General features: G+C 49.2%; 1 long non-coding RNA gene across 1 annotated transcript; it reads right to left on the bottom strand.

Moving 5' to 3' along the window:
- Window positions 1-14,348: 14,348 nt before the first annotated feature.
- Window positions 14,349-26,695, bottom strand: LOC128916753 (uncharacterized). Its single transcript, XR_008469043.1, has 4 exons — window positions 26,295-26,695; window positions 25,275-25,489; window positions 19,489-19,629; window positions 14,349-14,442 (listed from the first exon to the last, which is right to left on the bottom strand). It is a non-coding gene; the product is annotated as an uncharacterized LOC128916753 (long non-coding RNA).
- Window positions 26,696-26,872: the final 177 nt, after the last annotated feature.

Below are 26,872 nucleotides of genomic sequence, written 5' to 3'. Positions count from 1 at the left end.
TGCAGCACCCCTGTCGCCTGCACAATCACGGAGATAAGGCTGGAGGATGACTAGTTCGTGCTCTCATCGAGACAAAATAAAGCCCGGCTGCTTCCAATACAGTCTTTTTTTTTTCTTAATTGTTCTATTTCCATGCGCCTGTGTACACCCGGCCACCCCGCTCTTGCCAGGAAAGCCGAGTGCTGATCATTGTCAGATGGTTCATGCAGAGGTTTCTGTTTTGTTTTGTTTTTACAAGGATCCAAGATGATAGGGGGAGGGAAAGAACTTTTGTCCTCTGCTTAAAATAATTCAAGAGCTTTCCACTGTCTACGCCAGGCTCAAGCAGACATTTGCATAACAAATGAGCTTCTCCCCACTCTTCAGCCCCGGGTGACCCCTGTGGCTCCTCCTGCAGGAGGAGGCTCCATCTCCATCACCTCCATCATCTCCATCACCTCCATCATCTCCATCTCCATCTCCCATCCCAGCCCTGGGCCTGGGTTGCCTCTGGGGAGGGGAGGCCATGTGGAGGGTTGTAAGTTTTTAGCACTTCTGTCAATCAAGACTTTGTAAACGGCTTCTGGAACATTTCAGCAGTAAATCATTTGCTTGGTGACCAACAAATAATTCCAGGCATCTTTTATTTCGCTGTAAAAATGCTACAAATCAGCTATTAGTGAAGGTTTCTCTCCAAGCTAAAGCCAGTTGACACCAGGACCAAACACCGACTTTCCCGTTATTAGCAGAAGTGGCCACTCTGTGCCAGGGCTTCTCCTCCACGCAGCGATGCACGGGCACAGGCCTAAGAGCCTGTTCAGGTGCAGGAAAACCAAGCAAAGCCCCTAGAAATTTCACAGGATTTTTTTTTTTTTTTTTTTTTTGCCCCTGAGACAGATTAACACCTTTGCTAGTTTAGATGTATAACTTTTTCCAACGGTTCTGCTATTGCTATTGAAAGAGATTTAATTTCAGAGTGCTTCCAGAGAGCATCTGCTGCGATGGCTGCGGTCAGGATCTTCAGCCCAGCAAGCAGATAAAACTGCTGCGAGAGCCCATTGCCAGAGATGTTTTCTGCAGAGCCCTATCGCCTCAACCCTTTCACTGAGGAACTGGAGGAATTTTCCAGTTCCCATCCTCCTTCTGGGAGAGAGAAAGTGGAGGAATAAAGCTTACGTACCTTCATGTAGCTCTGTGAGGTGGCAGGAGGCTTGGAAGCAAATGCTATCAGAGCCCAAATGCCCCAAGAATTATATCAGAATATTGTGTTCTGGTAGAAGAGAGGTGGGAAAGGGAAGTCCCAGCAATACTGAAACATCCCTTCTAGACAATGACTGAAAAGAAAAAATGCTGCAGTTATTCATTTTGAAATGAGTTTCTGTAGGGGTCAGATTTTTTTTGCATGACAACATTTTATGGGTACAGAGTTAAAAAATTAATCTATAATCTGTCAGAAACTGTCATGCCTCCACCCCCCTACTTTCTTTAAGAGCAAACTCGGAAATCAGGCATTTTTGCATTATGAGAATTATAGACCAAACCTCCAGAAACCTTTGCAACATTAAACATCCATCCTCTGCACCAGGTCCTTGCCCTTTCTGGCCAGTGCCCTGAGCTCAGTGAGTTGCTGTGGCCTCCCCGTCGCTCCAGGCGGGAGGGAACACATCCCTCCTCCAGCCTGAGACATCCCGGCCCCGGAGATGCCGCTCACAACCACTCGGTCCTACCAGGGCAGGGCTGAGGGCTGAGCCTGGCCCTGGAAGATGGCTCTGCCCTGGAGACCAGACATTAAATGCTTAATATAAGGTTTGAGATTCAATGGACCTGGGCTGCTTCTTTTTCCATGGCAAACTTGAAGCATCACAAAGTGCTGAAGCGAGGTGAGAGGTAAAAATCCAGCAGAAATTCTCCTCTGTGAATTTTTCCTGCCGCTGTGGATTTGCAGCTTGTTTTGGCGGACACCAGCAGGTTAGACCCGAGTCCACACCTCTCCTTCCAATGTGCTCCAGGACTGTTTATCCCCACCAGAGAGAGCAGAGCTGAGGTCAGGCCTCTCCTGCAGTTCACGGTGGCTTGGCAGAGCCAGCCTTCATCCTGAAAACGAAGTCTGAATCGTGGCTTTTATGGGCTGGGTTTACAGCAAACACCGCGTACCCCCACTGACAGCTCCGCTGACCCACCGTCTCCCTGCCAGCTGTTTCAAACCTCAGCCTGAGATGCTCTTCCCTCCACGTGTGTCACTTGACCACAAACCCATCCTCCTGTACGTGCAAACCCCCCGGTCCCGCCAGCACCTCCACCGGGCACTGCCGGCAGACACTAAGGCGCTTAGTTAATGCCCGGGCTGGCAGCCTGCATGCCCCAAGCAGGGTAGGACAGGCCCCCCCCAGGCTCGCCACGGCTCACAGTGCAACCTGCCGGGCTGCTCTGGGTTTCATTCAACTCGATCAAAGCCTCCGAGATGCCATATGGCTCCCGAGGACGCTTTGCTGCAGGGGGTTCTGGTTTGCAGCACGGCGGTTACGGCTGGCGGAGGCAGGGGAGCAGCTCCCGCCCCTGCTCCTCAGCCCCCAGGGGTGACAAACGGCTCTGAAGGCACCACGGTGTCCCCAGCCCACGTCAGCGCCCGACGCACAGGGAAAAGCACTGCTCTGGAGCTGCGAGAGGATGCTTTCGTACTGCATGGTCACTCGCAAGGCTTGGGTTTTGCTCCAGAGCTGAACAAAACTAACCACCGAAAAACCTGCAGCACAGAACTGCCCTCCCTGCCCGTTCCCACGCTGGATGGTGCAAGTGGAAATCACTGCAAAAGGTTCCCTGAAACAGCCTGGAGAGAAGCGAGGAGGGTGCTGTGCTGTGGATGCCGCCTGGGAGCCACTCTGTCGGGACCGGTGTAACCGAGCCCCGGACATGGGTCCCGGCCGCCCGGGTGAACACTCCAGCGCGGCCGTTTGTGAGTCACGCCTGGCTTCACCCCAGCACTTCTTCATTTTTGTGGTCTATTGAAATAATGGTTTCTAAAGGACGTCAGCTCAGGGTGATTTATTTTCCCTGCCAGCCAGCCATCCCCTCCGTGGCATTAGAGAACGACTCCCATTTCAGACATAGCTGAGATACCGAGCTGCCATTATGGCAGAGGTGTGCCACGAGGACAACACAACGGTGGGAACAGCAGCTGCAGTTACCTGGTGGATTTCGCTTCTGCTTCAAGACACAAGACTGAGAAGGCAAAGCCTATAAAAAACTCACTAAGCGGAGCGTTCACGGCAAAGCAGGTCACAGGCAGTATTTTCTTCAGCATATAAATTAGAACCCTCTGGGCCATTTTCAAAAATAATTTAAGAGCCTAAATGTCACCTGGAAAATGCGTACCTGTTCATCACAGCTGCTGTCCCGGGGTCTGCTGTGTCCCGGTGTGACGGGGCAGGGGAGGCTCGGCCCAGGCTTTTGGAGCACCCTTCCATGGGCTGTAGCTGGAGGGACAGGCAGGGATGGGAATGGGGACACTTCTCCTGGTGTCTGCCAGGAAGAGACCGCACCAGGAGCTGCCTTCACTGCTGCTGCACATGGATGGAGAGGCCAATAAAAGTTTGCCCTTGAGCTAAAAGAGCCTCTGGCTTCCTTCTCTCTCTACCGTCTCTCACTGCCTTCCTTCTCCCAGGTGTTTTGCCCAAGCTCATTTACAAGAACCGGTCTCCTCCCAGCTCAACTGGGTGCAAACATCACCAGACCTTGTGTTGGGGCACCATCTCGAAACAGTGTGCTGAGAACTGGGGAAACTGAGGCACGTACGAGGACCAGGAAAACCCTGCAGGCTATTCCCACATTCTCCAGGAGGCAGTAGGGACCACCGTGCCCTTTCATACTTCCCACTTGCAGTTCCCTGTCCTCCTCCGTGACTGCCCAGGGCCATCTGGTAACAAATCCTGCAACACCAGTATATGCTGCACCGCAGGTACCAGTAGCCATTTAAACGGTCACCAGTTAAAAAAGGAAAAAAAAAACCCAACAACAAAAGACCAACAAATAGTTGACTCTGTTCCCAGGCAAATACAAAGAACGGTTTTGGATTGTCACTGCTGTCCCTTTGTTTACTGAATGCAGTAACAGAAAAGGCAAGGAAAGAAAAAAATACAGCCCCTGATAGCAACAACTTATTGTGGGCGAAGCAGGCTGGGGCATGCCTGAGAAAAGGAGGGTCAGGCTCCATGTGTATCTGCTGGTGACGGGAAATAAATGTGCCCAAAAGCACTTAAAAAAAATAATAAAAAGGACCAGACCTGATTGCAAGCAGTTAGAAGTGATATATTCTTGGCATGGAAACAAAAAGCAAATTCATAGCAGGTTTGGAGCTGATCTTGCTGGCTTACATGGGATTTTATACTTAGGTAATTCTATTGTTGGCTGGAGCTACCTGATTTATGCCTGAATAAGGTCCTGATCCTGCAAACATTTACTTATGTAGTTCAGTTTTACCTTTGCCCCTGGACACCCTATTAATTTCCCTGCAGCAAGGACAGTGATTGTCTCAGAGCTGGGGCCTTTGCAAGAAGAAAATCTGTGCCATAATGCCCCAAACGAAGAAGAAATTCTCCAGCGAGACATGAACTCCCCCGGGCTGTGGTTGTGCCGCACCCTGAGACCCTGCCAAGCCCCAGGCACGTACACCCAAAAGCCGAATGATGTGTAGGTCCCTCTAACCCACAAGCTTTAGGAGGCAGCAGGGGAAGAGCCTTAGCACAAGCCTGCAGCTGTGCCGAGCTCTGAGTCAGCCTCTGCAACAAACTGAACGTAAAACGGCAGCGTAACACCAAGTTCAATCTGATGACACCCTCTCCCCTGGGCAGACCATCCAAATGGGCTGCTAAACCATTTGGATTGGTTGTTTCTCTTCAAGAAAGTGGCATTTATCATTAAAAACACTGAGTTTGCCCTGTACGCTCCCCATCAGGCAAGGTAAAAGAGAGGGATTCATCCATCAAACACCATCCTTTGACAATGAAACCTCTGGGTTTGCTTCAAAAGAAGCATGAGAATAAAAACCTGCTGGAGATGAGATGAGGAGGACCAGTGGAGAGAAGATGTGTGCTCACACATGAATGGGGAAGGCAGCAGCTTCAGCTAAACAGCCAGCGAGATGCCCCGGTGTCTGCATGTCCGCCAGTGCCGTTGCTCACGTGCCCATCACATGCTGCTAAAAACAGGCAAATGAAATAAAAAGGGGCTGTGAGTCTGGGAGCAGCTGCTTTCCTCGCTGCCGCTGCCAAACCTTCCCAAGAGCACGGCTATTCCTCGGTGCAGGGGAGAATTAATTAGCTTGACAATGGCACCGGGGAGCTCGGCGGGCCGTTGGGTGTCTGCCGTGGCGGGCGCAAGAGCTGCTGCAGCCTCGGGACCGCACGGGAGCCAGGAGCAGCACCTGGAGCCGGCCCCAAGGGTGCTCGAGGAGGCTGGAGGAGGGCCTGGAGCAAAACCCCTCTGGTACAAATCCCCGCTGCTTTCCATCTGAGACACTCAGCCAAGACACAGCAGTTCCCAGCCCCCAAACCCAGCGATCTCCATCGGCAAAGCTGAGATGCTGCTTGTGGAGCAGCGAGCGCCTGTGGACCACAGGCACTGCAGCTCCTGCACACAAGCCGTGGGACCTCTCCCTCCCGGACACAGAATCACAGAATGGTTTGGGTTGGAAGGGACCTTAAAGACCTTCCAGTTTTACCCCCTGCCCTGGGCAGGGACACCTCCCACCAGCCCAGGTTGCTCCAAGCCCCATCCAGCCTGGCCTTGAACCCCTCCAGGGATGGGGCAGCCACAGCTTCTCTGGGCAACCTGGGCCAGGGGCTCCTGGCCCTCAGAGTGAAAAATTTCTGCCTGGCAAAGGGTGCTAGCTGCAAACACGAGCTGCGGAGCCTTTCACTGCAGTATCTCTACAGGCTTATGGCAGCCTTTGGCCCGGCCTCCCAGCTGCACCCTGCTGCTGGCAAGACAAGAGCTGCAACAAATGGCACCTCCTGCACCTCGGGGCCACATCCATGCCAGCATGGTTCCCTTTGGCCACTCTAACCCAGGTGCACTGGCTGCGGCTGAGCTGGAGCAGGGCACACGGGGTGCTGAGCCTGCCTTCATCCCATGCTAGCCAAACCTGCAGAGGATGGGGGGCCAGCAGAGCCCTGACCAGCACAGGGCGGGAGGGAGGGCTGTGGGCACAGCCCGGTCCCCCAGTGCTGGCGCTTACGGTGCAGCAAGCTCCAGGACACTGCTGTGACCACACGGTGTGGCTACACCAAAGATTTGCACGGCGTACGATGAGGGTGCAGGATGGGGCCAGAGACCACTCCCAGGAGTGCCAGTGCATTTCCAAAGCATCTTCTCCGAACTGGGCTTTGCTTATGCTGTAGCAGCCTGGAGAACTGAATATTGCCTCCCTAGAAAGATTTAATTATACATAAAATTAGAAGGAGGAAGTGTTATTTAAAATTTCATACTTCTGGAAGGCAGCCGGTTCGTTAGCATTACTTTAATGAGGCACTAACCTCACTGTAATGCTTTTATTAATGCTCGTTGCTTATTGAGTGCCAACTGCTTGGCTCCTCTCCGACAGGCCGGCTGGCCCAGAAAGCGAGTGGTTTAGGGGTCCTTTGATGCAAAATGTGAGCACGTTTACACCACAGCCAGGACAAACGACAGTTGGTGAGATGAGACAGCCCAAAATTCACCAGATGGTGCCCAGAGCAGGCGCTGCAGTGAGAGAGCGAGACCGGGGCAGGCAGGAGGGGATGCAGGAGGGAAGAAACAAAGGGAGAAGAAGACATGCTGGTTCCACCAACACCACCGACACCATTCATGTTGACTACAGTAGGGTCAGGATGAGGGCCAGGACAATGAACAATGATGGTACATCAAGACATGACATGCTGGGGATTCGATGACAAAGGAAGGCACCGGGTAGTACGGGATCCAGGAGGCAGGTTACCAGTGGCTGAGCTCTGCAGCCTGCCCCCACCTACCACCGCTGCAGACATCTCATGTGCTTTGAGGCCAAAGCTGTGCCCAGCCTGGATCTCACCATAGACCCTCTTTGGTCAAATAAAAGTCCTTAATCCAACCAACTTCCAACCCCCTAAGGCACCTATGCCCTGAAAGCCTCTGCCCCACTGTGACTGTTGTGGGATAACCTGCGCCTTTGAGATGCTCCCAGCACCACTGTGGAGCTGGTCTGCCTGAAGGAGACCCAGGAGAGGATGGAGACCCTCCTCCAATCCCTCTGTACTGCACATGCCGTTGCCCATGACCCTGTTGGGCTGCAGAGGGGAGGCATTGGTGGAGCCCACCTGCCTGTGGGGTGATGCCCAGGCACTCTGAGCACACTTTTCAGAGGTGATCATGGACAGAAGGACAAGGATTACCCCAGCAGCTGCTGGGACACACTCCCCCACACCTCCTGGGAGCCGAGGTGAGCATATGCCGTATGTTTCTCCTCCTGTTCCTCAAAACACTCTGAATAGAGGGATTAAAAATTACTCATTGCGGTCTGAAACAACAGAGCCAAGGCGCCAGTGCCGGCTGATATTCCAGCACAGCGGAGAGCAGGTGGGCTGCCGCATTCACGGTGAGAAGGAATGGGAACAGCTTGTTGGAGAGCCCGCCGTGGTTCTGCCTGCAGGGCCACCCCTCCAGGAGCTACCACTCAATGGGAGCCGAGGCATCAAAGGCAGCGTTGCCACCTCCCTCCTTCGGGCTGGCTGAGGTCCAAGGCTATTTCCCAGCAGCGTGTACCAACCTGCAGTTAGGTGCTTCCCCCTTCCAAGCGCTCAAAGGTGGATCTCACCCAGGCTAAGCCAAGGTTTTTCTCTGCACGTGAGGTGGGCAAAGCAGCAAAGAGCTGAGCTAGGGCTGCCTCAGCATGAGCCCACCAGAAAGGCCTCCTCACGGCGCAGAGGGTGCCTTTGCGCCCAGGACCATGCCATACGTGACCCCATACCAGCCCTGGGTGCAAGCGTGGCCGCAGCACTGTGCCTCGGTTGTCATCACAGCACAGAGTCAAGTTCAACCACAGGTTGAGTCCGGTGTCCCACCACCGTCCATGAATGCCTTCACAGAAAACCGGTGAGTCCTTGGCAAAGAAAGGTTCAGCGCCGTACCATAATCTTGATTTTTTCCTGCAACTGAAATGGAGCGTTTCACGTCATTTTAGCCAACAAAAAGAGCGAAGAAGATTACCTAGAGAAAAGGGGAGGAAGCCAGTTGGCTGCCTGGGCACAGAGCGATGGGCTGGGGCCAGCTGGATGAAACGCAGGGCAGAGGCAGGACTGACCAGGGAGAAAAGTTCATCCTCCAGCATATTCTGCCCAAACTGTAAGGCAAGAGCACCGCACTACACAGTCACTGAACTGCAAAATTCACAATGTAATTTTTTTCTCCATGTAACCTAACAGATTCAAAGCCAAACATGGACATTTCACAGGGTGCTGATGTGCGTTTTGCCTGTCAAAGTTTCTCTGAAAACCAGCCTGGTTCTTGTGAAGGAAGAAAAATTTAAAAAAAAGAGCAAAAAGAAAGGATGTTTTTAAGTAAAACCAGTTCGATGCAGCCATTTTTTAAGTGACTGCCATAGACAACTGGGAAATTAGTAAAAGGAAAATGTTTTGTCAAGTATTTTTTTGCCAAAATGTGGTGTTCAGGGTTTTTTTTTTTGGTAAAAATAAGACTGATCCAATGATTTAAATTTTTCAATATTAGGAATAAAGCATAATCTAGGAATGAGAGGGAAAAACACAAAATAAAATAGGGCAAAATGAAATGGCAAGTGCTGTGAAATTTTCATCTGGAGTTTACAGCAGGGTCTAGGGTTCGCTGACACCAGACAGCACAGTCTTGTCCCCACCACAATAAAACAGTCCCAGGCTCATCTTTTTAGTTTCTGCTGCCCTCACCCAAAGCTTTCCTGCACTGACAGCGGGACCGTGCAGGTCTGCTGCGGCCCAAGCGTCACCTCGCACACACGAGTGACGTCCCGGCTTTCTAGTTCCTATGGCTCTAGTGGCAAAATACTAGAAACTTGATATTTCAAATGGGATTTTATGCAGGGCGTAAAGCAGAAGCGTGTTCTCCTAGCCAAGAAACGGGAAAATGCACTGAAAACTCAGCACAGCTGTAAACAAGATGCGCGTTGGCAGGGTGCATCACCCTGGCGAGGGTAATCGCTCTCAAGTTTAATCAAGGTAGAAGGGGGGGATTTGGAAGCATTGCATCCATGGCACACTTCCCTGCTTTGTCACATCACACTAAACACTCGATAAAAGCTCCCTTTGAAGAGGAGCCAAGTCCTTCCTTGCTCAACTATGGTGATATTGGATCGGATTTGCTGAGCTGGGTTTCCAGTTGTGCAAAGAATTTGTAAGAGGTAGAAAAAGAGTAGGAGGTAACAGAAAGTGTTGCAGCTCAAAGAAAACTACAAAAGATAGAGCAGTAATTAATTGTTGGGCTTCACTACTTTTTTTTTTGTTGGCAATGGGACAAATAGACTACTGTGTTGGTGAAATGTATTATGAGGGGGCCTGCCTTCTCTATAGATTTGTATATATGTCATTAAATATTCAAAAATCACTTGCCATCTCCCCAAAATCATGAGATTAGTAAGCAAATCATGAGAATAAAAAAAATCTAATAGTAACAAAGGGTTTTCTTTTGTCTCTCAGCTTCTGAGTTGTTAGCCTGCCAAGCTAATTTCAATAGAAACTCAGCTAAAGGAAAATAAAAAAGGGAAGGTGAGACTTTCCCATGACTACACTAGGAGCTTAGTTTCCCAGGAAAGTGAATCTGTAATGCGATGAGATCATTTCCAGCTGATGAATCCGAGGTTTTTTTTTAGAAGGCTAAAACAAACAAAAAAAAAATTAAGAAAAAGCCCCCCAGCACCCAAACGCAGATCACTTGGACATTGGGTATTTGGGCCATGCATATGCCCAGCCAGAGCACGTAAAGACCATACCATCTCCCCTGCTTCCCAGTTAGGGCAAAGCGATACTGGTTTCCTTAGCAGAATTCACACTTGAGGTGTGAGCGGTGAAGGATTTGCCAGATAAGGGACTGTCCACCTTTTTTCTCCTCTGTGACAACCCTGCGATTTCTCCTCTGGTGTGACCCACACCCCAGCCAAGAGCAGGACCTGCCTGGGGGCCGTTCCACTCCAGGGTCCTTCCCCCTGGCAGGCACAGAGGAGCCACAAGAGGAGGAGCCTCCTGAGACCCATCGCTCACTAGCCAGGGCACCGGCAAGCAGGGCACTCGCCCGTTCTGCCTCTTGCATTAGCATGGCATTAGCATGGGCTGATGGAGATACCATCTTCCTCCCACTTCTGCCAGCAGCCCCACCCTGGAGACCAACGGCTGCACAAACAGCCGCTGCCCACCAGCCTCCGCTCCCTTTTCAGCCCGTGCCCAGTTCCTCCCAGGCAGGTGTTGTTTGCTCTCCCACCCCAGCTCTTGTTCGCAGAGAAGTTGGCTACAAAAGCTCAGCAGTCGTTGCTATTTGTTCTCAGCCCTGGCTGGGTTTTGTTGAGATGACCAGGTGAGCAAGGCAGGTGGTTGATTCTTCCACTTATTTTCTAGTGGATGAGGACATCAAATATTTGCTTTCAGAAATATTTTCAGCAGCTCCACTACAATTAATAATATCAACCGAAATGTTCAAAAAGCATGGGGAGGTGCCCCTCTGCCTTCACTCTCTCCTGAGCTTTGCTAAGATGACCCAGAAACTCTTGGAATTCGTTGCTTCGCCATTGAGTGCATCTCACAGGCAACACATTAAAATATGTGATGGGCTTCCCTTTGGTTTCACTGGAAGACACCCACAGGAGTGATCTGAGACCTCCTGGCTCCTATTCCATACTAGACAGCTTTGCAGCTCTTGGGGAACAGCTTTCAGTAACACTAGCGCAAACACAGAGCAGCTAATGGACTCACCTTAAGCCAATACTATTGCAGCAGAACACAATTTAGACCTTGCATTTCAGGAACAACAAAACTGCCTGAGGTTATGTGCTAATTACAGACTACTCCTCCCCTCTATCATTCTAGTTTACATTGCAAGACACCATCCAATCAACCAACCTGGGGAAGAGTGTCTTATCTTTGACGTGAGGAAGCTCCAGCTGTGATCGAGTATGGATGCTGTGTTTGAGGCAAATTGAGGGAAGGGTTTCACTTGACAAGGGAAGGCTGAGCCAAGACCTTCTCCGTATGAGCTACACAGCCTGTTGAGTAGCTGCTGTCAGTAATAGAGTTGCCGAGCGAGTTGTCCTCATCTGAGACCTCCAGAAGTGGACTGAATCCCAGATAAGTTTTCCCTCCCTCAAAATATACTCATATAACAGCCATATTTCAAGAGCAGACTAGGAATTTTGGAGACAAAAATCTCAATCGCTGAGATGCGTAAAGGCCTTTGTGCTCCGAGGGACTCGCAATGTCTCCAGACGTGGCGGAGGCAGTGGGTTTTCTTCCAGGCACAAATCGTTGCTCGCTGCTGCGATAGGTGTTCAAAGCCACAACTCCGCATAAGCTTTGCAACAACAGAGACACCTACCCAAACCACGGCATTGCTTGGTACTGAGCGTTGCCTCCAAAGACCTGCCAGTGAAATGCCACTGCCTGCAGGGCGAAACACTGCAGCGCAACACCAGGAGAGCAGAGGACAGGTCCATCCAACCAGGAAAGTCTGTGGCAGACTTGTCAGTGGGTTCAAGCCGTGGCAGTCTCTTCCCCAGCTCTCACTACTTCATCACCTCTCCTGAATGATTGACAACAGGCAGTTTAGGAGTGGATTTTTAACTCAGTGCCATCGATCACTGATAGGACCAGACCCACGCAGCATGCAGGGTATGACTCGGTGCTAAGTGCCTTTGATTCTACATTCTTCCTAGGCAGAGAGTATGCTTTTAGCTTCATGTACTCTGCAGTTTCTCTCTTTTCCTTCTTTTATTTTTTTTTTTGCCTCTTGTAAAGACTTTACTATGTCAGAATCTGTCAAACAACTCCTTGTGCCATGTTTTTACAAGAATCCTACTTGCTCCTTGGTGCCAAGCGCACTTTTAAACAATACTCAGTGAAGTATTGCGTCGCCTGTGCTCTGCTCTTGCATGCCATATTTAGACAAAAGCTAGGGAATTCCCTGCCCTAGATGAGGACTTGAATGAGTACATTCTTTTCCCACCTCAACTAAAAACGTATGTCTTCACATCAGCCAGGCCTTCTACCCAGCTCTATTTTCAATTGATTCCACGCTTTATCTACCTAGAAATCAGAAGGGAAAAAACAAGCAAAACAAAAAAAAAAAAGAAAAAGAAAAAGAAAAGGAAATGAAACAAGTGAATGTGACCACAGACAGATGCTCAGTCCTGCCGGGTGCATTCCCAAAGAGACCAAAACCCAGGCAGCAGTGGAAACAAAACACCCAAACCCCACACCAACACACTACCGGAATGCACAGCTAACAACAGCCGGATCACAGCCAAAGGTGGCTTTTAGTGCTTTGGCCCAGGGTAAACAAACAGCAAGGCTATGGCCTAACATTGATGAAGAGAGGGGCCTGTATGTAGGTGGATTGTGCCTCTCATGATTGCAAAGTCTCCATCCTTGGAGACGCTCAAAAGCTGTCCGGAGATGGTCGTCAGCTCTAGGTGACCCTGCTTGAGCAGGGGGTCGGAGCAGATGATCTCAAGAGCTCCCTTCCAACCTCAACCATTCTGTCATTCATTCTGTGATTCTAAGATTATCAAGGGGGTTTCTGGCAATGCACGAGGACCTTGTCAGCCACTGGAATCATTGGGGCATCAGATTTCCCTGGAGCAAAGAACACGCCAGTCAGCAGGCACGGGGACCATGGTGCACAGTGCCCCATGAGCAGCCAGAGCAGGGAGCTCTGTGGTGGCTGCACACACTGCCCCGCACGTTCACCCATTCAAACCGGCAAAAGCCGGAGTGCAAGGGCTCTTTCCTGACGCTGCAGAAGTCAATGGGGCTGCAGATCCTTCTGGAGCGGCTATTGAAACGCCACATTCCAGAGCGCTATGCTAATCGCATTTAGCCAGCCCTCCAACATCACTCCCATCGCTAATGTTTAAATTCTTTGCCATACTTTTGTCCACAGCGCGTGGGGCCCCCAGATTTTCTGACATGTGGTTCTTCCACTCACTGCCAAGTCTGCTGGGAGACGATGTCAGCCTCGCAGGACCGAAACAGATGCCTTCCATGCACTAACTCTGTTGGAAAAGCTTCAGATAAAGGCCTGTCTTCCCTCCTCCTCTGGCCCGCAAGCACTAAAAAGTGTTCGTTATATTTGCCCCAAGAACCTACTTAGGAGACAATTTGACTCCTGAGAGTCAGAGCATTGTCAAGTACAGTGTACACAGCCTGAATCACAGGATGAAATCCTCTGAAAAAGAAGGCAGAGCCTGCACTAGATTTTTGTTTTCGTATACATACATAGATATAAAGCCCACTACGGCCACCTCAATAGTATCTGTACTGCCGGTAGTGATGATGGGGAGCCTATTGCAGACAGGCTGCAGACAGGCACCCGCCTTTTAACTGCTGTCATTTAATTCCGCTCAGTGTTGCTCGAGCTGGCATCATAACTGAGACATCACTCAAGCCCTGACTAGCCTGGCGCTCCTAGTGTTATTGCCGCTGCTGGGAGCATTCTGGGGACAGTGAGAGAGGAAAGAAACGATACGGACAGAGCTGTAGTGTTATAAAATGCACCCTTAGGATCATATGTTCAAAAGCACTCAGTTCCCATTTAGGAACCTAAAAGAAGTTGGCGGGATTTCAGAAGTGCTCAGCATCTATCAGCTCCTACTGAGAACATGCTGAGCTCTTCTTAAAATCGTTAGAGAAAAACAATTCAAAGATAGGAGCCAGCTTGTGGCTTACAATTAACATCATTGTATGGGTCTTTGGAGCAGTTTGGCAAGAGCAAGAATAGCTGCTTTCAGAGAAGATATTGTATATGAATTCACATCTCAAAGCACGGGGCCAGGTCTGTAAGCAGTCACCCCCACTGACTGCCTCCTGAGAGAGCTGTGCACCCCAAGGAGAATTTTCCACTTTGTGTCAGAGCGATGCCTTTTGCAGCACTCGGTAAGTGGGAGTCTGCACCTGATCATGCTAGGAGCAACCACATCAGGGGAGACGCGAAAGAGCAGTATGAGTACCTCACAGCTCAGAACATAACCCGTTGTGCTGCAGTCAGGGCAACTGTGAAAACATCTGGACAAAGGCACTAATTTAGTCCTAACCTATATTAGTTTTTAACATATAATTAGTAGCGATATTAAATGTCAGTTGGTACCTTCTGTCTTTGATCCCCAAAGTGCTCTTTGTGAATGAGAAACATGTCTTCTCCCAGCGGTGACAGAAACAATAGTTTGCTTCATGCGGTCATGGCTGGGCTAACGCCAATGTGCACCTCCAAGAGAGAGAAAGATCTGTCAAATCTCTCCAAACACTTCCAGAGGCATCAATCCAGTCAAGAACTTAAACATTGCAGCAGTCCCACTCACTTTCCCGAAACCACTGATCTATTTAAAAGAATGCGAATTCAAACCCTCCTACTGTTGGCAGCTCGCAGCTCCTCCAACCCCGAACCAGCTCAACCGTGGTACCACACCATAAATCAAGCGCAACAGCTTGTGTCAGGCTTCATCTCACTCAGGGACACATGATTCTTGAAGGGGACTAAGAAGCAATTTTTCTCATCAAGATCCTCTTTTTCACCGTGTCCTTCATCTTACCTTGGGATTCCAGAAGCTACCTTCCAGGTAGGAGTCCCTTGCTTATCTTTACTTCCCAAGTATTTCAAGAGTTACAATGTCTGTCTACCCCTTGACTTGCTATTTTGCTGGGTCCAATTTCATACAAAAACTCCAGAGATGTCTGGGGACAGTAGGAGCTTGAAGGGTGATGAGTCTTGCTACCAATATGTCCCCTTGACTCACCTTGGTATGAAAGGTGAATCAATCATTTAATCTACTTCAGTATTTTCCTAGATGAGGGTGCTACACCTCAATCAGAACTGCCATGTAGCGCTACCACCCATAGTATTAGGACAACACAACATTTTTTTCTCTTGTGGCTTAGGAAAATGTTGTGTTTTCTCAGTAATAGGTCAAAATCACATTTTCTGAAGGTGGGAGCAAATGTACGGATTCCAGAGGAGCCACAGCTCAAGAACTCAGGAGAGATATTAAACGTTGAGCAATCAAGCATCACAAGACCTTACAAACTCAGGCCCTGTTGATTTACTTCCCGACAAACAGAAACAAAAGCAGAACAGCAGAAAAACGTGTAGCGCTATTTTCCATTCTGACTAAAAGAAGTCCAAAACATGCATGAATTTATCTTGTCGCTCCTCAAACATAACAATTCATTATGATTCATTACTCCCAAGTATTCTAGCTCATTTTCTCCAGCTAATTAACCTTGTAGGCAACAATTTGCCCGACAGACACCAACCTGACAGGGGATCACTCTATTCCCAGGAGGAAGGCAGCACTGTCTGCCTTCTTCTCTATGAGAACATAATGCTTGCCATAGTTTGGCCAAGGAGCACTGCTGCCCTTTCTCTCCTGAATGTGCTGTTTACAGAACAGGGTAAGAATCACTTAGCCAAGAAATGGAGAATTCTCCAGGCCAGTGAGCAACGTGTGCCCAACCCAAACGCAGCCTCCTCGGGAGCAGAGAAGAGCTGGTTGGTCATTGCCACAGCTACTGAAGATTAACAAATACTCGTCCTTCTCGCAGCTGAGCTGAGCTCAACTAGGCAGGAAGCAGGAAGGCAAGAAGAAAGACAAGGACACCAACGCTCATCCTGAAGCAGTGAGGGCAATGGTGACTAGTGCAGCTCCCTGGGATGATGTCATACCCTAGGGAAGCCGGTGGCTCACGCAATTGTGCAATAGAATCATAGAATCTTCATCGTTGGAAAGGACCTTTGAGATCATTGAGTCCAACCATACACACACAAAAAACCCCCAAACCCCTACAATCTCTGCCACTAGACCATGCCCTGAAGTGTCAAATCTAGATGTTTCTTAAATACCTCCAGGGATGATGACTCAACCCCCTCCCTGGGCAGGCTGTTCAGTGCCTGACCACTCTTTCAGTAAAGTAATTCTTCCTAATATCTAATCTAAACCTCCCCTGCCGCAACTTCAGACCATTTCCTCTGGTCCTGTCATTATTCACCTGGGAGAAGAGCCCAGCACCCACCTCTCCACAACCTCCTTTCAGGTAGCTGTAGAGGGCAATGAGGTCTCCCCTCAGCCTCCTCTTCTCCATGCGAAACATGCCCAGCTCCCTCAGCCTCTCCTCATATGCCCTGGTCTCCAGACCCCTCACCAGCCTGGTAGCTCTCCTCTGGACACGCTCCAGCACCTCAATGTCCCTCTTGTACAGAGGGGCCCAGAACTGAACACAGCACCCGAGGTGAGGCACCATCACTTCCCTGCTCCTGCTGGCCACGCTATTCCTGACACAAGCCAGAGGAGTGGCTAGCGTGGAGTTTGGACAAGATCTTTGAGTCTTTCTCTTGGTCCTTTTTATCCCTGTCTCAGGCTTACACATCCTCTCAACTTCTCGTGTATATTTAGACCAAAGAAAAACACCATTAAAATGCCAAGGAGGCTTTCGAGACAATTGTTTTCTTATATTAAACCAGCGTAAATCCTAATTTCTGCTTCTGTGAAATTACTCATTGGACAGGACACCTCAAACCTGACTTACTAATTAAGTACCATTGTCACTGTCAGACGATTGCTGCTTTCACAGGTCAACCACAGCAGGAAAGAGAATTTTAACAAAACATTGCCCAACCCTGGGGATTTATAGGCAGCCCCTTCTGCATCGGGCACCTTGACGTAGTACAAAGGCACGCGTTCTTCACTGCAAAAGTCGTCTTCATAAAGTACCAGTGCTGAGACCCGAATATCGCTGCTGGTTTTGAAGCACTAAATGCCATTTCATGGGCGTGCACTCGCGCTGCTCCCATGGATGCGTCACAGGAGACTCTGTACCAGCGCCGCTGCCCGAGTGTCACCCAGTGAAACCCAAGAGCTGCATCCATTTTTAGAACCAGCCTGCCTGAAGATATTGTTGCATTATCTGGGCAACACGTAAGGGAACAAAATGAACTGCAGCTCCCTCTGCCACTTATTTACCTTCTGTTTAAACAGTGCCGCTCCAGCCTGCTCCGTTCCCCTCCCGTGCACCCACTTACTCGGCACCTCTCGCAGGGCTGCCCGGTCTATTTTTAAAAGCATGCTGCTGGCTTTTATCTTAAGCTGCCTGATTTTTTTTTTTTTTTTTTTTTTAGCTCTTGTACTCTTTAAACTTATTTAAAACATGTTGGCAGATAAAAGTAGTGAGAGGAGATATAGCAAATGCACCACGCTTGGCATTGCGAGTTGAGAATTAAGGCAAGAGATAAAAACCGAACAGATTAAAAATGAATACTTAATCTCAACAATTAGGGCCAAACAGCAGTGGTCTGCACTCAGGGGAGTATCTCCCATGTACTCAAAGCGGGGGTTATTTGAATCAAGATTTTAGGACTTGTTCTCATCCAGCCGCCGGCAGCAAACACGGTTGGGTGCCCACAGCGGGGAAGAACAGCAGCCTGACAGCTGCCAGGAGTCCTGTAAAGGGACTTGGTCCCCCAGCTGTAAGCCATTTTGAAATTGTCTGGGGTTTGCCGGGTGGTTAAAGGCTCTGCCCGTTCCAGTTCTGAGCCGACGTTAGCAGCACTGAGGTCAGTGGACTGGCGCACTCACACAGATGGAGGAAGCACTGGCAGGAGAGTCTCCAGCACCCTTGTGGGAAGGTGCCAGAAACCATGTACCTTGAAAATCCAGTGTCCCCACCCGTGCCTGCAGTCCTGACCCCAAACCAGGATGCACTTAGCACCCTCGAACAGGGAGGCTGGTTTCGACTTTGAGCCTAAAACCCTCAGCAGTAATTAGAATTTATTAGACTTGTGAGGCCGTGAATATTGGCACGCCACTGGACGCTGCAAATAGGGAAGATGGGTTGACTACACCGATTCAACACCTAACAACATGAGAAACCACTTCCAGAACTTCGCATTTTGGTAGCTTGGAGATTTTCTAGCCCATGCCTTCGATGTAGATTTTTCTCAACTATCACTGAGGTGCTCTGACGCCACCGCAGAGCTGTCCTAAGCATCCCACCGATGGTCCTGTAGGGTCCAGACACATAGAGCTGCCTCCGCTGCACTCTGCGTGTCTCAGGCTGAGCTCAGCTCCATTTCAGATTCAGGACATTTCTGAGAACTGGTTGAAACGAGGACTCACTAACGCTTCCATCAGATGCTGACGGGCCTTTTTGTGCCAGGAAAACGGATGTGTGCAACAACAGCAAAAGTGCCTGGAAGCATCCCAAAGCCTGAGTGAAATGAGGGAATTTTGAGTGGCACCAAACAAAAGGAGCAGTGATTTAATCTCCACAGATGGGGAGGGGGGAGCAGTGTCAGGAAAAGCAGGAGGATGAGATTAGCTAGGCAATAAAATGAAAATGAGCAAGAGGTGGAGCGAACTGTGCTGAGATAAGAGGAGGTGGATTACAGGGCTGGCAGATGGAGGGGGAGCAGGCAGCCAAACAGTGAACAAAAAAAACAGGTAATAAATCTGAAAAAAATCATAATCAACAATGTTAAATACCATTTTCAACCCATTTTCTCCAAGGCGGTACGCGGTTATGGCAGAGGGATGTACAGTGCTGTCCCCTTGGGGCGCGGTGACACTGCCGGTGGCTATTGGCCTGGGCCACTGCAAATGGCCAGCAAGGTGTGTTTGCTTGGACTCTAAAGTCCTGCAAGCAGCCAAAATCCTTTCTGGCACATGGCTAAAGCGGTCCTGTAACACCAAAAGGTGAAAGAAATTGCATCTTTCCGGAGGGCCTGACCATCCATTTGACTCAGCCTAATTCAGGGAAGCGACACATCGTCTGTTTTGCTGCTGAAAGGAGCATTTCCTCCAGCCTTGCAGGAGCACATTAGACTGGGTATCTCAGTTCCAGGTGATAAGGCAGCTTTTATCAAGAAACTTTCATTAATGCAGTTCAACTGGCAATAGGCAATTGATAATAAGCAGCCATTCGACCGCTATTTAAGTCATTAAGCCCTTGGACCACGGAGTTTTTGGAGGATAATCTCTAGAATATCTTTGGCTGTGTCATTTTAGCAAAGCCATGCTGCAGCTTCCCAGATCTGCGTGTCCCCCCGACGCACCCCCAATCCTCCATTACCTCAGGGAGTCAGTGCCTGATGGCAACACGTCTGTCTCGGTTCCCCCTATCTCAGGAGGTTACAGGAAATCATTTATTTGTTGTTGTTTTATTTTGAGTCTGGGAGAGAAACGATATTATCTGGGTAATGCAAAAAAAAAAAAAGGGGTGGGGGAGGGGAAGGTTAAATTAGTGGACGAAGATAAGTAATTACCTTGTGAGCCTGAGACCTCTTTGTGGCAGGGGCAGGTTTTTGCTCTGCGCCGGTGAAGTGCCCAGCCCAACAGGGTTTGTGTCGCAGCGCTATTGCAAGGCAAAGGAACAGCGGTGATGGTTCACACATTGCTGCCAACATCTGCGTGGAATAAGAAATACTTGTTTTGAGTTGACACTTTCCCACCCAAATGTAGGGCAAGGTCAGATTAACCCCGTTTGCTGCGGAGCCGGGTTAAATGATCCCTGTTTTCTAAGGGTGGTGAGCCCCTGGCCCAGGTTGCCCAGAGAAGCTGTGGCAGCCCCATCCCTGGAGGGGTTCAAGGCCAGGCTGGACGGGGCTTGGAGCAACCTGGGCTGGTGGGAGGTGTCCCTGCCCAGGGCAGGGGGCGTTGGAACTAGATGATCTTTAAGGTGCCTTCCAACCCAAACCAGCCTATGATTCTATGATTCTGTGCTTTCAGCCTGCCCCTTCCTTATTCCCAAAATGGATACCTCTTCCCTCCCTGCCCCTGAGGCTTATTTTGCATCTCTCTAACCTCCAGCATGCCCAGGAGAGGAGACAGCAGCAGGCGGAGCGCAATTTGGGGAGGATGATGGGGTCAAGGGAGAGCCTTGGTCAGGAGATCTTTGTCCGAGAGTTTTCTTCAAAATCCACGTGACTCCTAGCTCTCGGCATGTTATTAGGAATAAAAAAACATTTCTACCGTGCTGAAATGACTGCATTTAAGAGCTCTTTTTTTTTTTTTTTTTTTTTTCCTTAGGAAAGCACTGTGGTCAGCCAGTTCTTGGACAGACTGTGGGAGTTAAGTGCATGAAATTCAATACTCTATGTTATATATCGGAGGTCAGGCTAAGGGTCCCTTCAGATCTAAACCATAAATTTAGCAAACTGTTACCAAAAAAAGCCCCTCTAAAAACCCCTGAAGTCTTCCACTCAGCTCCTAAAAAACTCTTAAAGAACAAGACCCGCTTGCAGAAAGTTAGCAAAGTGGCCAAAACCATCGGGACTCTATATCTGACTTCCTTTTTCACAGCGCCCACGCTCCCTGCCCAGCCACGGTCGGCGGGGGAGGCTCAGCATCGCTCCGGCGGAGCCCGGGGCTACCAGCTCCGCAGGCACTCGCTCCTCATTTGACCCTGGAAGCGGCTGGATTTCACATGCTGTTCCTCCCTCGCCCAAGCTGCGACGCGAGATAGCTCATCCTGCTGGAAACTATAACTAAAAACATTGCCTAAAAACAAATCCTCTTTCTGGGCACCCGGAGGGGAGGAGCGGTCCCCGACGAGCACAGAAAAATGGAGCTTGAATAAATAGCTGAGCTGAGAGCGACCCAGGAGGGCAGCCCAGAACGGAGGGGCTGTTGTACAGGAGGAGGCGGGAGGACCTCGGCACGCAGCACAAGTCAGAGAAAGCGCCCGGCGTTGGCTTAACCGAGCTGCGATGTGCCCAAAATCCAGCCCAGGAGGCTGCAGATGCCGCAGCTGAAATCACTTGTGTCAGGTTCAGGCAAATAGTTGCGTCTTGGCACCAGGTGTTAAGAGCAGCCGATTTCCACCACAGGATTAGCAGCAGGATATACAGCACTTAGTCACTGCAAAACTGTGATAATATCAAAGCTCCATCTGTACTCAGGCTGGAACTCAGAGCTATTAATGACTGCTGTGGGAGAGCTAGCATTTTTTTCTTATTACCAGTTAAATAAGCCTTCCTACACCTTGAAAATAAATCATTCTGTTTTCTTTAAAGATATATGTATATATATGTACAACTTTTCTTTTTTTAATATAAATAATATACATATATATAGAGGAAGAGTTGCACAGATTTTTTAAAAAAACCCCAATATTTAAAATGCTGTGTTTACTCTTTTCTTTAGAGGAGCTCAACTGTTCTCTGCTCGGATGCAAATAAAGCACATACTTCCACTCTAGGTATTTTTGGTCAGAAGGAAAAGATAAATAGATAGTGTATTTCAAACGTCACACTTTCAGCCAGCTTTATCTAACTTTGGTCAAGAATTTAAAACTTTGCACTGGACGCTAGCACATTTCAAGCTTGAACTGTAATTCTCTTCTCCTGACAAGAATTTGCTGCTAACCGAGCCTATCTGTGACATGGGAACCAACAAGCTCAAGCTGAAACCAAGGCTGTCAAACTCATTTCACTTATTAGTTAAGAAATGGGAAAAAACAAGTGAGCTGCAGTGTCACATGGAAACATGAGCGCAGTGGTGACACGGCCTTTCACACACAGCGTCAGCACTAAAAACAGTGTATAGATTATTTGGAAAGTAATAAGCACCCATCTCGTGATTCTATTCTGGGCTGGTCCTATGACAAAAAAGGGAAAAAAAAATAAAAATCATCAAAGCAAAACCAGAAGCGGAGAGCCCAGAGCGATTCGCCGTTGCGCCCGTAACAAGGGGCGAGGGCGGCGCGGTGGCTCTGCTGTTTCAGCGGAGCTTGCCCTGCCGTCGGCAGGGACCCCCAGCTCCCCCGGCACCGACCACGTGAGCCCTCTGGTCCAGGGACAGGATGATTTACACGGGGACAACTGCTGAAGTCAGCAGCCCCAGCCGCCTGCTGCACAGAGAGCTTGGCTGCTCCCAGCCCCTCGACACAACAGCTTAGAGCTGCCTTTTCCCTCCTGCTTTGTTTTTATTTTTCCTTTTCAGGCCACCAGCCGGTGCAATGTCATCCTGCTGGTTTGCCCGCAGAGTTCAGAGATGGCTTTGCAAAGAGGTGAGCTGCCTGTGCAGCTCGCAGCGGTGGGCCATGTCCCATCGGCCATCCCAGGAGAGGACACCCCAGCCCCGGGGACACACACATCTCCGTTGAGCCTCCCACCTCCGAGGTCAGGGCAGATGTTTGGAAAGGCTCTTTCTAATCTTCAGCACGTCAAACCTTATTAGTTGATTTTATTAAGTCTCTCTCCAAACATCTCTAAAGTAATTCTTGGTGTTGATCTATCCCAAAATAGCAACTCAGTATGAGATTTTGGCAGCCAGCACAGAGGCTGGATGAGACCCTGGAGGACGGGGTTAAGAAGGAAAGTCACAGCCCAACCTGCTCATCCTTTCCGCTTGCACAGCTCCTTCCCAGCCCCATTCAGCCCCCAAACCTCCTTTACCTTAGGAACCCGGCAAGCATCCCTGCTCCTCCGGCTACCTCGAGCTCAAAACCAGGCCCAGGACAAAATTCTGCTTACGAACAGCTTCAACCCCAGGGGAAGATCTGCATTTGGACCCAGAGTGTACAACGGCGGGTACCTTCCACCAGCACTCAGCCCGCATGACTCTTCCAGTTACAACAGGCCTTTTTTCTACTGTCAGAGAGATGAGGTCTCTGTCAGACAGAGGTATGGAGCCCCTGCAACTGTTAATTATTAAAAGCATTTATCAGTAAATCCGGGACTGAAACTATAGCAATGGGCAGGTGGCAAATCTTTTGCGAGCCATAAAATTTCCGTGAGAGAACTTTTCAGGCCAAAGAGCTGGAGGAAATCATAGTGTATTTTAAGTGTAATACAAATTCTTATCAGTGACTGTTTTGACACAGTTTTAACCTCTGGCTACAGAGGTTTACAATTTAAAAGACATCTGGTAACTGATGATTTTGCAAGATAGACAATTTAAAAGACATCTGGTAACTGATGATTTTGAAAAGCTAGAAGTCCATTGCAAACATTCAAATGAGCTTGAAAAAAGCACAGGCACATCTGGTTTCATGAATCAGAGCTCCGAAAAAACCCCATTCTCTGTTGCAGCGTTGCTGCTGGTATTGCTTTTGCCAACAGTGAAGTTGAGGGTGAGCAAAAAGCAGAGCAGACCTAACTTCAGTCTGGAGGGACGAGACGTGCAGACACCCTCCTGGGCTGGGCAGGCTGGAGCTGGACCTCAGGGAACCTCTGCCTGGTCTTCACCCAAGTCCCAGGTCCGCGATGCCTCCTGCCTTCCAAGGGAGATCCTGGATTTCTTACCACCATAGCAATATTTTTGGGGTGCAGCCACCGTGCAGTGGCCACCAGCTTGGCAAACCTGGGGGCACGGTATTGCTTCCTGCTGAGAAGACCACCGTTGACAGAAAGAGGCCCAGAATGTCACAAAGTGCCTGTTTGCCTGCACTGTGCTAGTGCTTCTGCAGGACTGAGCTCAGAGGCAGCCACGTTGCTTTCCGTTACAGTTCTCTTTCAGTTAGACAACAGTAACGTGCAATAACACCAAAGAGTTCTGTCCACCCACCAGCACTGCTGCTGTAGCCTCCCTCCCAGCCTGGTGGACCTTCCACCACTTCCCATCGTACCTAACAAGCAACGCTGGTCCTGTGGCTTGGTCCTCAACCCATCCTTCCTCTTAACGCCAGGCCAGCAGCCTGGGCCACCTTTCCTCATCCCAAGTACCACCTTTCTTCATCTGCCCATAGGACTATTCACATCTTTTCCATACCAGAAGAAGGGTCAGATTCAGCCCTAAGTGAAAAGATCTTCATTTGGCCCTGGGTGTGTTGGGAACGTGACACAAGAGCTGGAGCACAGAAAACCCTGGCTATGTAAGTTACAGGGAATTCTGCCAAAAAGGCCAGGGATTTTTTCAGTGGTTGTCCTTGGAGAATGCTTTCTTTGACAAAAAAAAAAAAGTATATTGAAAAAATCCATCCATTGCAAGCTTATGAAAGCATGGCCATGCACCATGGAGGTTAATGGGCTTTCTAGCTCCCCAGTAATGTCCCCCATCATCATTCAAATGGCAGGAACACACTCTAACAAGTCCTCACTCCCATTTCTCTTTTTTTTTTTTGGTTTGTTTTAAATAAAGCCATTAGATCCTCGGAAAAGCAGCCAGTACAAACTGTGGGAAGAGTTTTCCAAAGAGGCTGGAGGTGCTGAGCAGCCCCACTCAGAATAAGAAGGTAAGTTTTCCATGAAGTCCATGTTCTCCCCTGCACAGAGGCAAACACTGGGAGGGAAAAACCTCTGCCTTTGACAGCCTGGGAAAAATGTCTGTTCCAGCCTCAACTGAGCAAGGCATGATTTTTCTCTTCCCTTCCATTCCTCCCAAAGGGGATAAACTGTCCTCTTTTGTCAGACTGTTTCAGCTTCCCTCAAGCTTCTCTTAATGACCAGAAGTTTTGCATGTCTCTTTAACCACCATGCCCATGCTGATGGAGATGCCACCAGAGGTCTGCCATTTCAGAGAGCTGCTACGTTACGAGCATGCTTAATAAAAAATGCAACCTCGGGTCTTCTGTACTTCACAGGGACCAGTCTTCCAGCTAGGAAAACTCATTTTCCTCTAACAGTCCGTTTCCACCATCTGGCTAAAAACCTCACCGAATTTAAGGAAAGTACGACTTGACTCCTGACCAGGCCTTGCCAGGAGAATTACCTGAAGTCCTATTCACCAGGGTCCAGTTTTCTTGTATCGAATTTGGTGGGAACTCCCTGCGGCCACTGACTCCAGCAAGGGGAGGCTCAGCCCTCAGTTTCCGCGCTGTCACAGTTTTCCAGGGTTTGTGCTATCTGTAGTTTTTCCTGCGGCCAGGCTGGCTCTATTTCAACGGCTGGAAACGAGCTTCCTGAGCCATCCCCTCTCTTATCACTCACTGCCTTAAACAAGTTCGACCTTTTGATTGATTTGAACTTTGGCCAGCATTAAAACACTTGCTCTAAGTGATGAGGTCAGTCACTCAGCTTTCTGCTTTGTGTAATGGGGCAGTTAATGCTATAGTGGTTTTAAATCACGGCACATTCCCAACCGCAAGGACAGGGGAAGAAACAAAACTCACCAGAGGCTGTCCCCGACGTTGGACTGGGCCAGGCTTTAGCGTAGCAGTTTCAGCTTTCACCTCCCGCCTCGTGGTTACTTCTGGTTGTACACATTTCAAAGACAAAGAAACCTTTCAAATCATCTAGAAAAATTTCGTGTACCTCGATCATCCTCTCCTCTCCATCATCCCCTCATGACTTCCCAACGCCATCCCTGGACTGTGGAGGATGCCTCCTGCAAAAGATGGTTGAGTCACTGCTGACCTCGAGCATAGGTTTTTAATAACTAACAACGACAAACAAAACCTCAGGACTAAGAGAACGTTTCCATGGCATTTAAAATAGACTTGGAAGGAAAGAGATTTTTGTCTAAACAAATAAACATAGTCCTCAAGCTGTCACAGGCCAGAATTCATAACATCATGCTATATGTCAGACTTGGAAAGAAAAAAAAAACCCCAACTGGAAATGGACTACAAAGAGCAAACAAAGAAATGCAAAAACCAACCATGCAGGGAAAACCACACTGGAGTGAATCCAAATCTTTTCATCATTGTAAAAGTATTTTATGTTAACGTGAAGAAGAATTTATTATTTTATTAGTGCGGGATTTTTTCTCTGCCACCTCTGCAGGATTCTATATAGACAAATAAAAGTGCTGTCAGTGTCTTCATTGCTCTCAATTTTATATAAAATGATTGGGAACTAACGGACAATTCTTTGGGTCATGTGACAAACCGGAGTAATGATGGGCCATTTTTTTCCCCTTGCTTGCAGAAGAATGCTCATGAGTCGAAAAGATCTGATAATGTTTGCTTGTTTACAATTATGGTTGGAAAAATTACAACCGGAAATCTTAGTTGTAGAAGGAGAATTTATATCTCAACCTAAGCATTGAGGAACAGGTTTTTTTTCAGGGGTTTCCACACTGTGAAGCTATGCACTCACAAGCCTCCTCCTTGTTGGTCATCGTGTCATTGCTAGAAGAAGAATGTGAAGGGTTATCTCAGATTGTTAGGACATAACCAAAGGGAAAGTACCTGGATACGATCACTTCTAAGGATGGCGCGACCACCATCTAGGTAGATGTGCTGATGCATCCTCTGCCAGCTGAAACTTTTTCCTGGTCTGTAGATTGATTCTTAGGTGCAATGAATTCCAGTTAAAGTGCATCTGGTAAACTCATCACAGCAGTCCACTTCCGAAGTACAGTCTTGTGGCTAATTTCCTATGGGAACATTTTGCTGCCATGGCTGTTTGGATCTCCCACAGCGTTTGGGAAGAAGAAAACACCGGAGCATTAGAAAGGACCTCCTAGAAGCACAGCATTCACAGATCAGTGTCTCCAGCATCACCTACCCAGCGTCAGCTTCAGCTGAGCTCGTCTCCAGCCAGAGGCTGATGCTGGTGCCACAAAAGCAGCTTTCTGTGTCAACAGCAGCCGTGGGTCGGCACGGTGGAGGGAAGCTTGGCATTGCTTAGCCGATGAACCGGGCTCGGTCCTCACTGCATGCTGACCGCATGGGGTGGAAGGGAGATCAGGGACAGCCACCTCCACAGGGTCCTCTCCAGCAAGACGGACTGCCCAGAGTCTCGCAAGGACGGGGCTGGACCGCAG

This window comes from Rissa tridactyla, chromosome 12, assembly GCF_028500815.1.
Source record: "Rissa tridactyla isolate bRisTri1 chromosome 12, bRisTri1.patW.cur.20221130, whole genome shotgun sequence".
In the NCBI taxonomy this organism is placed as follows: domain Eukaryota; kingdom Metazoa; phylum Chordata; class Aves; order Charadriiformes; family Laridae; genus Rissa; species Rissa tridactyla.
This window is presented reverse-complemented; position numbering and strand designations above follow the sequence as displayed.